General features: G+C 36.5%; 1 pseudogene across 1 annotated transcript in view; it reads left to right on the top strand.

Annotated features, from left to right (window-relative positions):
• Positions 1–15,260, top strand: part of LOC149769395 (protein mono-ADP-ribosyltransferase PARP14-like) — a 95,401-nt pseudogene that overhangs the window by 43,079 nt on the left and 37,062 nt on the right. The window contains exons 9-10 of the transcript XR_016419162.1: positions 3,209–3,430; positions 6,990–7,093. The product of XR_016419162.1 is annotated as a protein mono-ADP-ribosyltransferase PARP14-like (transcript). The remainder of the gene's footprint in view (positions 1–3,208; positions 3,431–6,989; positions 7,094–15,260) is intronic.

Below are 15,260 nucleotides of genomic sequence, written 5' to 3'. Positions count from 1 at the left end.
CTGACCTTATTCCCTTATTGTCAACTTGTAAAGCATTTAGTATTGTTTATTATAAAACATGTACTGTGAAATAGTTTTTTGAAGACACATTTGCTGCGTGGTAGGTATTTTCATTCCTTCTTTTAATATAATGATGGTAATTGTTATTGGTATATATGGTATAAAAATGCCAGTTGTTCACTCGTTTAAGTTTCTTTTGTGGGAATGGCGCTATAGCAGATGGAGTTACAGCATTCGTAGTGATCATTCTTGAGATTGAAATTAATTGTAGTCAATTTTATTGTTTTATTTACTTTTTGTTCTGGTTTCTTTTTTATTTTTTTATTATTGTTGAGGTAAAAAAAATCATTAATTTACGTGAATACTATTTAAACTTAACATTCTATCTAGTGAAGAAGCTAATTCTTTATAGTAAAGTAATTATTTTGTCTCAACAATAATTCACAGGTGATACTACAGAACATGATGTAGGACTTGTTTTGTTTAGAAGAAATGAAACTCGAAGACATAATGCAATATTATAGTTCTTTGCAAAAATCAGAAGATATTATGAAATCGAGAGATATTCATTGTGCAACCCCAAAAATCAGGAGTTTTTTTCCTCCCAATGTGAAAGTTGACAGGTATGGTGTAAGGTTGCTTACAACAAAGCAAACTAGAACTCATCTTTTACGGTATTAGCATTGATCCATATTGTTTGTTCATTGTGTTGTCATACTGGAATTACATTTTAATGAGTTAGGTATTTACAATTTCAAAGCAAAGTGAAAACCTAATTACAGGTGCACCGATATAAAATGTCCAATGCAATAATGCATAAACAAACAACAATCGAGTCAAAAGGGAGAGATACTGTCACAGCAAATCGTGATTGCTAAATTCTTGTCATCGTTTGATCAAATTATACACAAATCTAAATTAGAAACTATAAGAAAACAGAAATTAAATAAATTACTTTTCAAACAAGTTTATACCTTTTTTTTTTAATAATCATGCATGCCAACCTTGAGATAAGTACACATGTAATCTTTTTAAAGATAACTTTGCCTAAATAAATGCATTTAGAACTTAACTTGTGCATCTTGATATGTCTAGGAGTTGTAGGTCGGCTTATATGCGGGTCGTGCACTTTTCATTGTTTATACCTGTTCAGTTTGGGAACGGCTTATATGCAGATGGGCTTATATGTGAGTATATATGGTAATTGATTCTGAATTAAAGTGGTATATGTCTGCATGTACTCTTAATGTAAAGTTTTAAAAACCACATCTATTTGACCTTGAGGTGAAATTGTGTTTTTTTTCTTCTTCCATTTTTGTATTTCACTGAGGTTATGGGCTGGCCAGGTACCTTGTGTGAGTGTATGTATGTATGTAATACAATGTATGTCTATATATTCTCAGTCTTTTGTGTTCATTTGCATTCCATTGAAAACACTGGTAGCATACAGGCTTGTAGGCATGATAACACAAACAATTATGAATATATTTTTATCATTCAAACACAATTTATGGTTATTATAATATGAATAATACCTTGAATATTGCCTCTCACATAACATTACACTAAGAAATTACTTACTGATTGAATTAGCATAGCATGTGGCTGTACCTTGACAGTGAATCAAGTTCATTGATCTTCTGTCCACAATATCATATTCTAGATAAAAGATCAAAGGCCATGGTAAAGAATTTTATTTCATGTAATGCAGGTATCTTATGATCATGTTAACTCAAATGTTAGACAATAGTTTGGTTACCAAATTTGGAAAGTTGTAGTTTCTCAAGCATATCAGAGATGGTTGTAATACTAAGCAGTTAAAAAGGTAAAATGTTTTCTTCTTGGATTGCTGGAAATTCATTTTGGCCAGTATTTCATTATTCCATGGAAGCGACTCTTGTTGTAGTTTCCAAGTTTTGGACCAGGAAAACATAATTGTCTTCCCTCTTCAAAGATATGTACTAATTACATATCAACTTTCCACATCATAATTTAGATTTAGTGTAGTTATGGCTTCTGAATATTGGATCAATACATACTATCTATAATGCAAAATTGCATTCTTAACATTCATTTTTTATAGCAAATTTTATATGTACCTTTATAATGATGTGACCTTAGCTGGGTTCCATTCTTAGTATTCTTTTAGCAGGTGTCTTCCTCATCTTTGCTAGCCAAGGTTCTGATAACCCTATGTACACCTTGGCATATCGAGCAGATATTTCTGTGCTTCATGTCTGTGAATTTCATTGGGTCATAGCAAGCCACTGCATCCAATCAAAATTAAGTTGTTCAAATTTGAACATGGTTCCTACATGACTGAGACGAGGGGAGCACGCAACTTAAATGGACTGATAAATAAGCAATTTTCCAGTGTCAATCTGTGTTTACACAAGTACTTTTTACTCAAATACAACTCTAATGGCTTCCCTCTGGTAAAAGTATCCTTTTTAGGTCAATTGCCATTACCATTTTTGTACAATGTACAATGCACCATGCTGTTGGTTAGTTGGCATTAAATACTAAGGGAGGCATCACATGAAATCCAATATAAATTGTCACTGGGACAAAGTACCAGTATAGCTGTTTGATCCACCAAGGTGTAGATAGGGTTATTGGAACCTTGGTTAGCGAAGATGGTGTCTTTCTTTGCAGCTCAGTTTATACTGTATCGGACTGATGTAATCTAAGGGTTGCTGGTTTGATACCCACCCAGGTCAGCCTGGGATGACTGACACATATTTTTGCGATAAAGGAACTTCGATTCCATTTCCTTAAAATGAATGTCAGAATGTCTTGAAAGTACTGTTACAAAACCAACAAGTCAACCATCCAGCTTCCTTTACAAATATACTATAATCCGTATGCTCTACCACCATTGTCACCTAAGCTTACCCTTTTGTCTACTTAACTATACTCCCCACCTCCCAATGAAATATTGGGGAATGTAAATTCATGGAATTTGAATGTTGTGAAATTGTTATGGAATTAAGTTTTAGGGCCAGGGTGAGTGATTTGCACTTTGACTTCATATTTATGACTGTAATTGTAAAGCCTTGTATTATTACATTCCCATCTCCTCATATTTATGACTGTAATTGTAAAGCCTTGTATTATCACACTCCCATCTCCTCATTTTTCAAAGATTGTCAGGGGAGAGTAGTACATTTCTACAAATTTTTCTAACAGTCATTGCTTTTTACTACAGATTCTTAACGAATTGATGAAGAAGTGCCTGGATCAATGTGAGAAAAAGGGTTTTAAAAGTATTGCTTTCCCAGCCCTTGGAACAGGAAATCTGAAATACCCTAGAGATTTTGTTGCCACGGAAATGTTTCAGCATATATCTACATATAGCAAGGATAATCCATCTTCATCAGTTACAGACATCAGATTTGTGGTCTACCAAAAAGATTTTCTCACAATCGAGGTAATGTTTTATGCCAAGGTAGATTATAGACCCTGAAAAGTGTAATTTTGCCATTAAAATGAAAATGGAATGCAAAATGAAGTGCCAGATTGCCATATCTCTTATTTTATTGTCACAGTGACAAGTTAAAAATAGATTATACATTTGCACTCATGTTTTATTGAGCCCATGATAGATACACATTTATTGTATTTTTACCTGGTTATGCAAGATACAGTGTTCCTTTGTTATAATGCTCCTCTTGTGACCAACAGGAATAACACTCAAGATACAGTCTTTCTTTGTTATAATTCTGTTCTTGTGAGTCACAAATATAAACCTTGAGATACAGGGTTCCCTTGTTATGATGCTCTTCACGGGAACCAAAAAAATAATAATGCTCAGGACACAATACCTTCTCATTATACTGTCATGGGAGGTGGCACAAGTAGGTTAGGCTGCATTTTTTCCCTCAAAGACAACTTTAGTCCTTGCCATTTAATAATACATTACATCATAAATTATAATAGAACAGTTCCATCACCCACATCCAATTAAAACAATGCCTTTAGAGACTATTTCCATGTGTTTAATCCAAGAACAACCCTCTGACATATAAGAAAGACTATTGCTTGTTGTAATAATATAGCAGTGTTATAAGGATGGAACAGTGTTATAGCAATACAGTGAATCCCATTTTTTTTCTCTACAAAATACCAAACAAATGGCCCCATTTGTTGAATGTGAAAATAATTTTGATCAAAAATTGGTGATTGGTATTTCAATATCTCACTCATTATATAGTTGAAAACAGCAGCTAGTACCAAGACATTTGAATCAACATTATGAAATTTGCAATTTTTAATAAAATTTCATATACTTTGTTCAGTTTTCTGTATAAAATAATTCTCAGTACACTGTAAATAACTATATGAAAAATAATAATAGATTAAAATATTAGTAAATTATGCCCTACTAGTAGCAACACTGTAAGAAGTAGATGCCAGTTTAATAAATATGTTTTGTAAAGTGAAATTCTTGTTTTAATTTTATCTTTTAATTCAGTTTCATTGTTATCATCATGCATGCAATATACCATCTTGTATTAAAATGTGAAAAGCATCTATCAACTGTCATTGCAATACACAAGTGCTTGCATGAGAATCTAATGAAGTATCTAGACTGTTTTGATCACTGATATGCAAAAGTCTAATGGTTGCATTGTTACAGTCAATTAAAATTTGACCTGCATTGTAATATCGTGCTAATTAATATTTTGTATGAAACCAAGTAATGGCAGTATAATAAAAAGAAGTTCAAAGGCATGCAAATCCTACGTGCATAAGGCACAGTTGTGTGTTTGGTGAACTCATTTCAGTTGACTGATCAGACACAGAACTCCAAAAGCATGTAACTTAATTAGAATATCTAATATTATTCAGTAGTTTATCAAAGGAAGCAAGTGGAAATTACTGTACTATGTGAATGTAAGCTTAGTTTCACAGGAACAATTCATTATAGACAAAAAAGTTCCAAAGTTTATTGTGAACTTAAATTCTTACATTGGCACTTGGAAGTTTGCCCAAGGTTGAGTACTAATTTCACTAGAACTTGCAGCATCAGTATTTTACTAACGTTTGTAGATAGTCACAGTAGTCCCCAGCATTTATTTGTCATTTAATTATGTATATAAATGCACATCTACAGTAGTCCCCATCATTTATTTGTCACTTAATTATGTGTATAAATGCACATTTACAGTAGTCCCCAGCATTTATTTATCATTTAATTATGTATATAAATGCACATTTACAGTAGTCCCCAGCATTTATCATTTAATTATGTTTATAAATGCACATCTACAGTAGTCCCCAGCATTTATTTATAATTTAATTCTGTATATAACAGCACATACCCAGTAGTCACCAGCATTCATTTATTATTTAATTATGTATATAAATGCACATACCCAGTAGTCCCCATCATTTATTTATCATTTAATTATGTATATAAATGCACATCTACAGTAGTCCCCAGCATTTATTTATTATTTAATTATGTATATAACAGCACATACCCAGTAGTCCCCATTATTTATCTATCATTTAATTATGTATATAAATGCACATCTACAGTAGTCCCCAGCATTTATTTATAATTTAATTATGTATATAACAGCACATACCTAGTAGTCCCCAGCATTTATTTGTCATTTAATTATGTGTATAAATGGACATCTACAGTAGTCCCCATCATTTATCATTTAATTATGTATATAAATGGACATCTACAGTAGTCCCCAGCATTTATTTATCATTTAATTATGTATATAAATGCACATAACCTAGTAGTCCCCAGCATTTATTTATCATTTAATTATGTATATAACAGTACATACCCAGTAGTCTCCAGCATTTATTTGTCATTTAATTATGTATATAAATGCACATCTACAGTAGTCCCCAGCATTTATTTATCATTTAATTATGCATATAAATGCACATCTACAGTAGTCCCCAGCATTTATTTGTCACTTAATTATGTACATAAATGCACATACCTAGTAGTCCCCAGCATTTATTTATCATTTAATTATGTATATAAATGCACATACTTAGTAGTCCCCAGCATTTATTTATCATTTAATTATGTATATAAATGAACATACCTAGTAGTCCCCAGCATTTATTTATCATTTAATTATGCATATAAATGCACATCTACAGTAGTCCCCATCATTTATTTGTCACTTAATTATGCACATAAATGCACATACCTAGTAGTCCCCAGCATTTATTTATCATTTAATTATGTATATAAATGCACATCTACAGTAGTCCTCAGCATTTATCATTTAATTATGTATATAAATGCACATCTACAGTAGTCCCCATCATTTATCATTTAATTATGTTTATAAATGCACATCTACAGTAGTCCCCAGCATTTATTTATAATTTAATTCTGTATATAACAGCACATACCCAGTAGTCACCAGCATTCATTTATTATTTAATTATGTATATAAATGCACATACCCAGTAGTCCCCATCATTTATTTATCATTTAATTATGTATATAAATGCACATCTACAGTAGTCCCCAGCATTTATTTATTATTTAATTATGTATATAACAGCACATACCCAGTAGTCCCCATTATTTATCTATCATTTAATTATGTATATAAATGCACATCTACAGTAGTCCCCAGCATTTATTTATAATTTAATTATGTATATAACAGCACATACCTAGTAGTCCCCAGCATTTATCTATCATTTAATTATGTATATAAATGCACATCTACAGTAGTCCCCAGCATTTATTTATAATTTAATTATGTATATAAATGCACATCTACAGTAGTCCCCAGCATTTATTTATAATTTAATTATGTATATAAATGCACTTCTACAGTAGTCCCCAGCATTTATTTATAATTTAATTATGTATATAAATGCATATACCTAGTAGTCCTCAGCATTTATTTATCATTTAATTATGTAAATATAAATGCACATCTACAGTAGTCCTCAGCATTTGTTTATCAGCAGATTTTTTTCTGTTTTGTTTTAAGGCATTTGAATCAGAACAGCAGATGTGGAGTAGTAATAAAATCAGAGCTGGGAAACGAACAAGGCGACACAATCTGCCACAGAAAACTTGGGGAAAACAGTGCTGGTAAGTCAGATCATGGTCTTTACTAAGATGTGTAATTGCATGATTCACTTTAATTATTTGAAACATTGAGCCACAAATGAACAGAATATGCAAAACATATGCATTATATTTTCAAATTGTGCATTTACACTCAGCATCCATTAATAGAGTCATTAATAGTATCATTAATACTTGATTAGTTTGCATCACTTTTTAATTACTATGTATATTTCTATTAAATATGGTTGATTACCTCTGACACCTGCTTTGTGTTCATTTAAGATTTATGTTTATGTTTAACATTGACCTGCTGTCAAAATCATTTGAGAATCATCCCAGAAAGGGCAATTTGTGTATTGTAATTCTTAATCATTTTCTTCCCAAAAATGTAATTCAGATATTTTGTTTATTAGTAATATTCCAATTTTCTTGCACTGTACAGAACATCAGTCAGAAACCAAAAGCTGTAAAACATTATTTTGTTACTAATTCGAAATAAAAGTAATCCTTACAGCTCTTCCAGGAAAGATCCAGGGGGGTGGGGTGGAGGCTGAATGCCAATCTTTTGTGAAGGCACCACCACCAGAGCTTTCAATAAATCTTGAGGCATCATCACAAAAAAATATTACACTCACAACCACCATAATAAAAGTAATTAAAAATCACGTATCAGTTGATATATCAAAATAATGGACAACTTTTGGAGCAAGATCAAAGAAGGATATTCTGAGTGTGACAAAGTTACATTTTGCAATGCAGTGTTCATATTTTTTCACTCAAACAACTGAAGAATTAAAAAGATATTCATATTACTGATGAGCTGTTCAACTCCAATCACAAAAATGAAAATCATTAACGTGTCCTGCATTTACAGCCCAATATATTGATACATGACACTGCATTCATTAAATATCTGTTGCTGAAATGTATTTTATTCATTCATTGTCTCCTTTTTGTATTGGGTTTTACAGTCAATTTACATATACAAGTCTGAAGGTAGTGATGTTCTTTGATACACTGAATGGGTGGGGAGCACAGGCACTAAGCAAGCTTGAATGAGGACACAGGCACTAGTATATCTGCAAAATTGAATGAAGAGTCCACACAGACAATAGTATGCCTGCAAGATTGAATGAAGAGTACACACAGCAGCAGAGGGGGCGAATCCGACATTTTGTCCAATCGTTATTTTGCTTAATTAATACTTTCTGCAACTCAACGATCTAGTGTCGTCAGCGCCTGGTAAAAAAAAACGACGTCGTCGTCGGGGGATCGTCCAATCGTCATTTGGTTTAATTAACACCTTCTGCGCGCCGATCCCCAGCGTCGTCAGCGTCCGGTAAGCACATCGACGACCGCGTCGATGTCATCCCCCCCCCGCTGCTTACAATGATCTTACAAACAGAGTGATCACTAACTCCTCCTCTTGTAGGTCAATTAGGTTATTTGACTGATCGGTAACTCTAAAATTAATTCTCGTTAAAAACCGATCATGGCATCGCATATAGACCGGATTAATCGGACTCTCAACGATTAAGAATCCGGGAGGGGCCGTTGGTGAAAATGAATAAAGGATATACCCCTGTTGAGCTTGATTTGATTGCTTGGTATCTACCTGGTAACTCCCTTCGATAACATCACACACTAGATTGATTGCTATCACCGATGCGATATTTACGTTGTATGGAGCAATATGCCTACCACCATCTCCGTTATCGTGTTTGAGGATAGTTGATGGACCGAGAAAATCATTAAGAGACTTTCTTAGTTCTGGCGCGTTGTATCCTGAAAACTTGAAATCGGGTAAATCGGCTTCTGTGATATTATACTCGGTTAGGAATTTTTGTTTATTACCATCGCTGTTATCGGATATTATTTTAACTAATCGTTCATTGATATATTCCATGTCTGATATAAGTTGATTTAACATCTCAACGTGTTTTCGTGCTTTTGTTTTCCGTAGTTGTTCTAGTTGCAATTGGTAATTACGATTAATCTCGCTAAAAAAACTATCGATATCATTTAAAATAATTGTTAATATGACTTGCGATTCAGGAGTTTCCTTATACGGAAAATACCATTGTATGATATTCCTGTCATGAAATAAAAACCTACTGGGTAATAACGTGCTTTTCATAATAGACAAATCATCCAGATAACTGGGATTAATCTCATGATACGATTGCGCATTCGTGTGCAAATACGCGGGGATTTCATTAGGTGGATTCTTAGGCCAACCTAGTATGGTTCTTATTGAACTGTTATAAATATCAACCATATACCCCGGTGTGCTTATTTCAATCGTTGACGATAACGTCGGTTCATGAACCGTAATAGCGATTTTTGATTCTTTTCCTGTGATCGATTTTATCCTGCGTTGAAATTCTTTATTGATTTGTTCTACTTGGTATGACCCAGTTGGTATTGTAACCTCATTCCAGTCTGGGGTCCCATCGGTTTTATTTGTCCATGCAAAAACCAGCGAGTTATTAGGTTATTGTCCGTTAAATGCTTCCGCTCGGATATTAGGCCAACTGTGATATATTCGCAATTTTGCCAGCGCTATTTCCTTCACTGGAATCGGAGAAGGGAAGTTTACACTGAATTCTGGCTTCGTTGACGTTATCGATATCATATTTGTTTGTACCGGAGTGGTGTTCTCCGCGATCCGTTGAAGCAATTGAAACCCTTCGGGGTTCAGCGACATTATTATTATTTGTCGTTTCTATTGTTTAATTTCAACACCGAATATTAACAACCTGCTTGTTTTAAGCCCATTGAAGTTGTTTCAGGAGAATGTTTTAAGCCCATTGAAGTTGTTTCAGGAGAATGTTTTAAGCCCATTGAAGTTGTTTCAGCCACGTGGTTTCCAGCTTCCAGTTGAAAAATCCTCGATTTTTGACATCGCGGAGTCATACAACTGGACCATCGTGGAGAATTCAGCATCGGATATAAACGAATTATCTATCGCCAACGAGATCAACTCGGATAATTTCGAGTACGCGTCGGATACTATTTGATGTTTTACTGTATACTCGTTGAGTTTTTTTTTGAGAACACGATGATATCTTTCTAGTGATTGCGTTGGCGACTCCAGCAATTGTTGTCGCCGCGGAGATAGCAATTGAAACAGCGATCGGGGCTATCATGGTCACCGTGGATAAAATAACACCGGTACCGGCTACTATACCCGACACCGAGTACACGACCGCGTCGATGGTGGTTATTTTTCGGCGGTATTTTTTTATTTTTACACGGTATTGTTCGGAAAGCGTTTTCAAATTCGCGGAGAATTCTTTTACGGTATTGAATCGATATTGATGTGACGTCGGTGATACCTCTGATTCAATTACCTTGGTGGTCATTTTTATTTTAAAAGAGCTAGTGTTTTTAATTACTTAGATCCGCTACAAATTCCGCATACCATGTAATGTTTGCCTCGGTTAAATGTCTATCGGCGGCATAAATTGTAAACTGTTCAGTTGCGTCCTTGTCTATAATTGTTGATATTATATTGTTAAACCCGGATGAACTCGACGATAATATATTAAAATGCATAATTGAAACCAGTGTCAATCGATAAATACCCTTAACAGTTGCGGTGATTTCTACTTTATTCTGTGTAGAAGTCCAAACGAATGATCCATGATGAATCGTGTATACTGTGTTGATGGTGTTTTCATGAGGGATTTTTATTTTTGTCACCTCCGGTAGTCTGTCTTTAATCGCTGTAACATCAGCTCTGATTGTTCCTATTTCCTGTGTATGCGCGTCTACACTCCCTTTGTTCGCTGCAACATTAACGCTGAATGCTTTTATGAGAACTTCATGCGCGTTTACACTCTTTTTGATCGTTTCAACATTAGTTTTGATTGTTCCTATTTCCTGTATATGAACGTATAACCCCGCTTTGTTCGTTGCAACATCAGTTTTGATTGTTCCTATTTCCTGTCCATACGCAGTGATATCATTTATAGTTATTGTAATTTCTTCCGGTTTGGTATTTTTTTTACCAAAGAATTTATCAATGGTGTTATCAGCCCTGTTAAAATTTTTTCGTAACGTGTAAAATTGGCCCGACAGCGTTGTAAACTCCGAAATAGTATTTTTTAACAAATTCGACACGGATATATAATTGTTGTCAAGTGTACTTATTTTTCCATTTATCGTCAAGATGGATTCACCTGATTTAAGTCGTCCGTCGCCGGTATACAGCGCGATAGTGTCCTCGGAGGCATCATTATTTCGTGTTAAAACGTCATTCAGCGACACATTACTGGATTTCAGTTTACCCTGGCGGTCTTGAAATACAACTATTTCGCCCGGGTCAACACTGGTTAAATTCAACGTATCAGCGATTTCATCCTCGATTAGTTTTTTTATGTCATCGGTGGCGAGCGTTTCCGTGGGTTTTTTCAGCGCCGAAACCGGTCGTCCCCAGATATCAATCATTATTATTGTAAAAAAAAAACAGCGTTTCTAATTAACCCGCCGGGCCTCTACGACCCCACTAGTGTATTCGTTTACAACCACATGAGGTGGTTTTCGCGATGATGAAATCGCCACGAGTACGTTCAATACCTCACGGCCGCATATCGGTGGGTCACTTAACTGCTGTGTTGGCAGCGTGGAATAAAAAACCGGGGCTGAACACGCCCGGATATACCGCATAAACTCTTTCGGCGGGGCTAACCCGTATGAATCAAAATAGACGATCGCACGCGGATCAATCGCGTATGCAACCCAATGAGTTCCCGCTCCGGAGGACCCATCGAGGTTAATTATGCCGGTTTCAATATTCCTTGGTGCCGCCGGTAATTGATCCCTCATAAAAACACCTCTGAAGTTTTTTATCGCTAGCGCGTTTGCGGCGTCTATTAAATCAAAATTAGACATTGGAGTCACAGACTCTTGAGTTAATAAACGGTTCCCGGTAGTCTTAGACCCTTTGCCGAGTACCATGAATACGGGGTCCCCGGTAGTCTTAGACCCTTTCCGGCTACGGGTCGTTTTTTTTATAGCCTTTCCCGGTTGCCTTCTTCAATGCCATCCCCGCCGCGGTACCAACAGCCCCTAACGCAGCCGCCTTAGCCACTGCTGGGGCCGCCGCGGCAATCAACGCTGGAATCGCAGCTAACAGCGGAAATATCCCACCGGTCTTTTCCATGTTTTTAATCGCTGCGGCCGAAAAATCTATTTGAACACCCTTTTTATTCTTCATCGCATTATTGAAATGTTTTATTTGACGCGCCGTCAACGATATCTTATGATTACCACCTGCCATCTGTGACGGCTTCAGCGTTATTGTGGTTCCGCATTGTTTAGCCGACTTTGATCGTAATTTCTTGACTTGACCATCAGTCAACTCTACGCTGACGACACTATACGACATTTTATTGTAAACGCGTTTGTGTTTTCAGTTACATGTTTTCCACTGGCGCATCAACGATTCTCATTCGTCCACCAACACCTTCTAGCAGCATTGATTTATCGCTGAGAATGACAGCAACCGCTCTATAATCGACACCACCCGGGGCTATACGAGCTCGGAAGTGTATATCAACGACGGATTGTCTCGTTAAATCAAGATGTTCCAGCGAAAAATAATAAATCGGATACAGGTTTTTAAAATCAAGTTGTGATATTTGCAGACCAGTGTCGACGTTTTGATCACGACCCATATATGACAGCAATCGATGATACACACGTGCGACATGGTTGTTGTCGTAATTAAGCTGTATATCCTCGGATGGTTCCTGTTGTCCGTTTATTCTCAGCGAAACATCCTTGACTCCTAATTGATCAAATATCATATGGCTGCGTTCTTGATTACCCAATCGTTCCCTATTCTGTAACGCTATGAATATATGACGCGGGGCTGAAACACCCTGTTTTGATGCCAAGTGCCATGTAAACGTATCGGCGACGTTATCCTCTTTAGCATCAGTTGTTACCGCTAGCCAACTCAACAACGATTTTCCTCCCTGTTCCATAAATGCTAACAATCGTGCTTCCGTGGTAACTGATGGAGTCAACACCGGCATCCACAATGCCATTTTAGTTAAAACGACTTTACCGTCAGCGACGCCAGCAGCATGCCATATTGCATTATTATCATCGCCCCTTCGCGTTAGCGCGATTATATGCTTAGCCCCATAGATAACCTTCCTGACATTTCTGCAGAATCCAAATATGTGATGGAGTGGAATCGCGCATGAAAACTTTCGGCGTGGTCCTTGCAACATTCCTACTCGTGTTGCGAATCCCATATTGTAATTACCTTTAAGACTTTTTATAATATTGAAATTAGCGCCTGGTCTTGCCCTGCGGTCTGGGTTGGCTGCTTCAGCCTGTGGGTCAGTTGCGGTATCTCTTTCCACCAGCACGTTGATATACTGAAGATGATCAGCGCTATTAGCGGTGTCCTTCGCAAACATCATAGATGGGCCCGCCGATCTTGTATAATCATCTGAATACCTCGCTAACCCAATTATCGTCGTTGCAACATCAACCTCGCGTTCTATTGATTCAATTTCTCGCCCGTCAATAAGATATCTGGCGCTCTCAAATAACGCCATGATACCGTTGTTGACGAAACCAACTCGAACACGAGGGTCATCTGCGTATGGTGCATTATCGGCAGCATTTGTCACGAGTTCTCCCTCGATTTCGATAAACGCTTCACACGGCAAAAAATATTTACTGGTATCTTGGACTTGAAGTTCAATTCGCGATCGTAGGTCAGGTTGCGCTGCATAATAAGAATAAAATTGATAATCACGGACAGAATCATCCCTGCGCACTGGGGCGTCCATATCAAACGCGGGATCAGCGGTTCGCGCAAACATTTCTATTATTATTCATGTCGGTGTTTTCAGTTGCGATTTTTTCGTCGTAGACCACTTCCCGCTATCGCGTTCATGAGCGCGTTGGTTGCCGCATCGGTGGATGGCGATGTCGCCAACGACGGAGTCGTCGCCGCCAACGACTCTAATTTTTCTTCCACGGCGTCATTTATTACTTTACTGACATTCGCAGGCATCACTGTCGTTGATGGCATCTGTTTTTTTTTCCTGGATTTCACCAACGACATTAGTTTGTTCCGCGCGGCTGAAAGCGCCTTTCCGGCAACATCGATTCCCTTATCACGAATAACATCAATAGCCTTCATTCCTAATTGTTTGGCTAACGGCGCTACTTTTGGAGCCATTCTTGTAAATAACCCCGCAATGGTGCTACCGAGACCATCTCCATAGTACGCGCGGTAAACAGGCAATCGCGAGTTTACCACTTAGACGAGTACTGGTTTATCGTGGTTGTAGTGTATGATCATCCTTATTAAAAACACCAGTTTTCCAATTAGTGATTGTGATCACCAGTGATTGACCCCCTTCCCACCGCCGTGTGGAAAACCGGAATAAATTTTGACAAAATTTCCTTGGGTTTTTACCCTCGATAAAAATCCGGTTTTTTTTCTTGATTTCTAGTCATTTTTGGTTGCCTATAGTCGTTTTTTTCTCGATTTTTCAGAAAAACATCGATTTTCTCTAAATGATTTCCTTGGGTTTTTGCCCTCAAAAAATGGCAAAAAATGGCAAAAAATGGCAAAAAATTAACAAAAACGATAATTTTATAATTTTATAATTTTAATTATCCACTAACTCGTCTATGAGCGTTCGATATGCATTAATGTCCATGATACCGCCTGCAAATAACCGCTTGCAAATATCAGCGGCCTCATTGATTATTTCCGTAGAGTTATTTCCAGCTCGTTTTCCTCCGATTAGTACTTCCAGCCGTGATATATCACTGAGAACACTACCAGGACAGGTAACGCCGTAGGATTCTTTACCAACAGAGTATCCTTTTCCCTTTTTTGGTGTTCTACTTTTAACTTTCTCGAGGAATTCATCGTAATCGGGATCACCACGATGTGGTAATGCGTCTCTATGTTTACTCGCTAAATACACTATTCTTGCCCAGTTCTCCGTCGAGGTTATTTTTTTCTTGTAACCTTCATTGATATACTCATCTCGAAGGCTCTTAGTTGATGTTGTAACAACAAAATTAATTAATTCCTCATCGTCGTCGATGTCTCTAATTTGATCTATTGCGGACTTTTTAAGAACATTACGGGGTATATTTCCCTCTTTCTTTTTTTCTTCCGGTGTTTCTTCCGGTATTTCTT

The sequence above is a fragment of the Sinohyriopsis cumingii genome, unplaced genomic scaffold (genome assembly GCF_028554795.1).
Source record: "Sinohyriopsis cumingii isolate HCF-2022 unplaced genomic scaffold, ASM2855479v2 utg003941l, whole genome shotgun sequence".
NCBI lineage: Eukaryota > Metazoa > Mollusca > Bivalvia > Unionida > Unionidae > Sinohyriopsis > Sinohyriopsis cumingii.
This window is presented reverse-complemented; position numbering and strand designations above follow the sequence as displayed.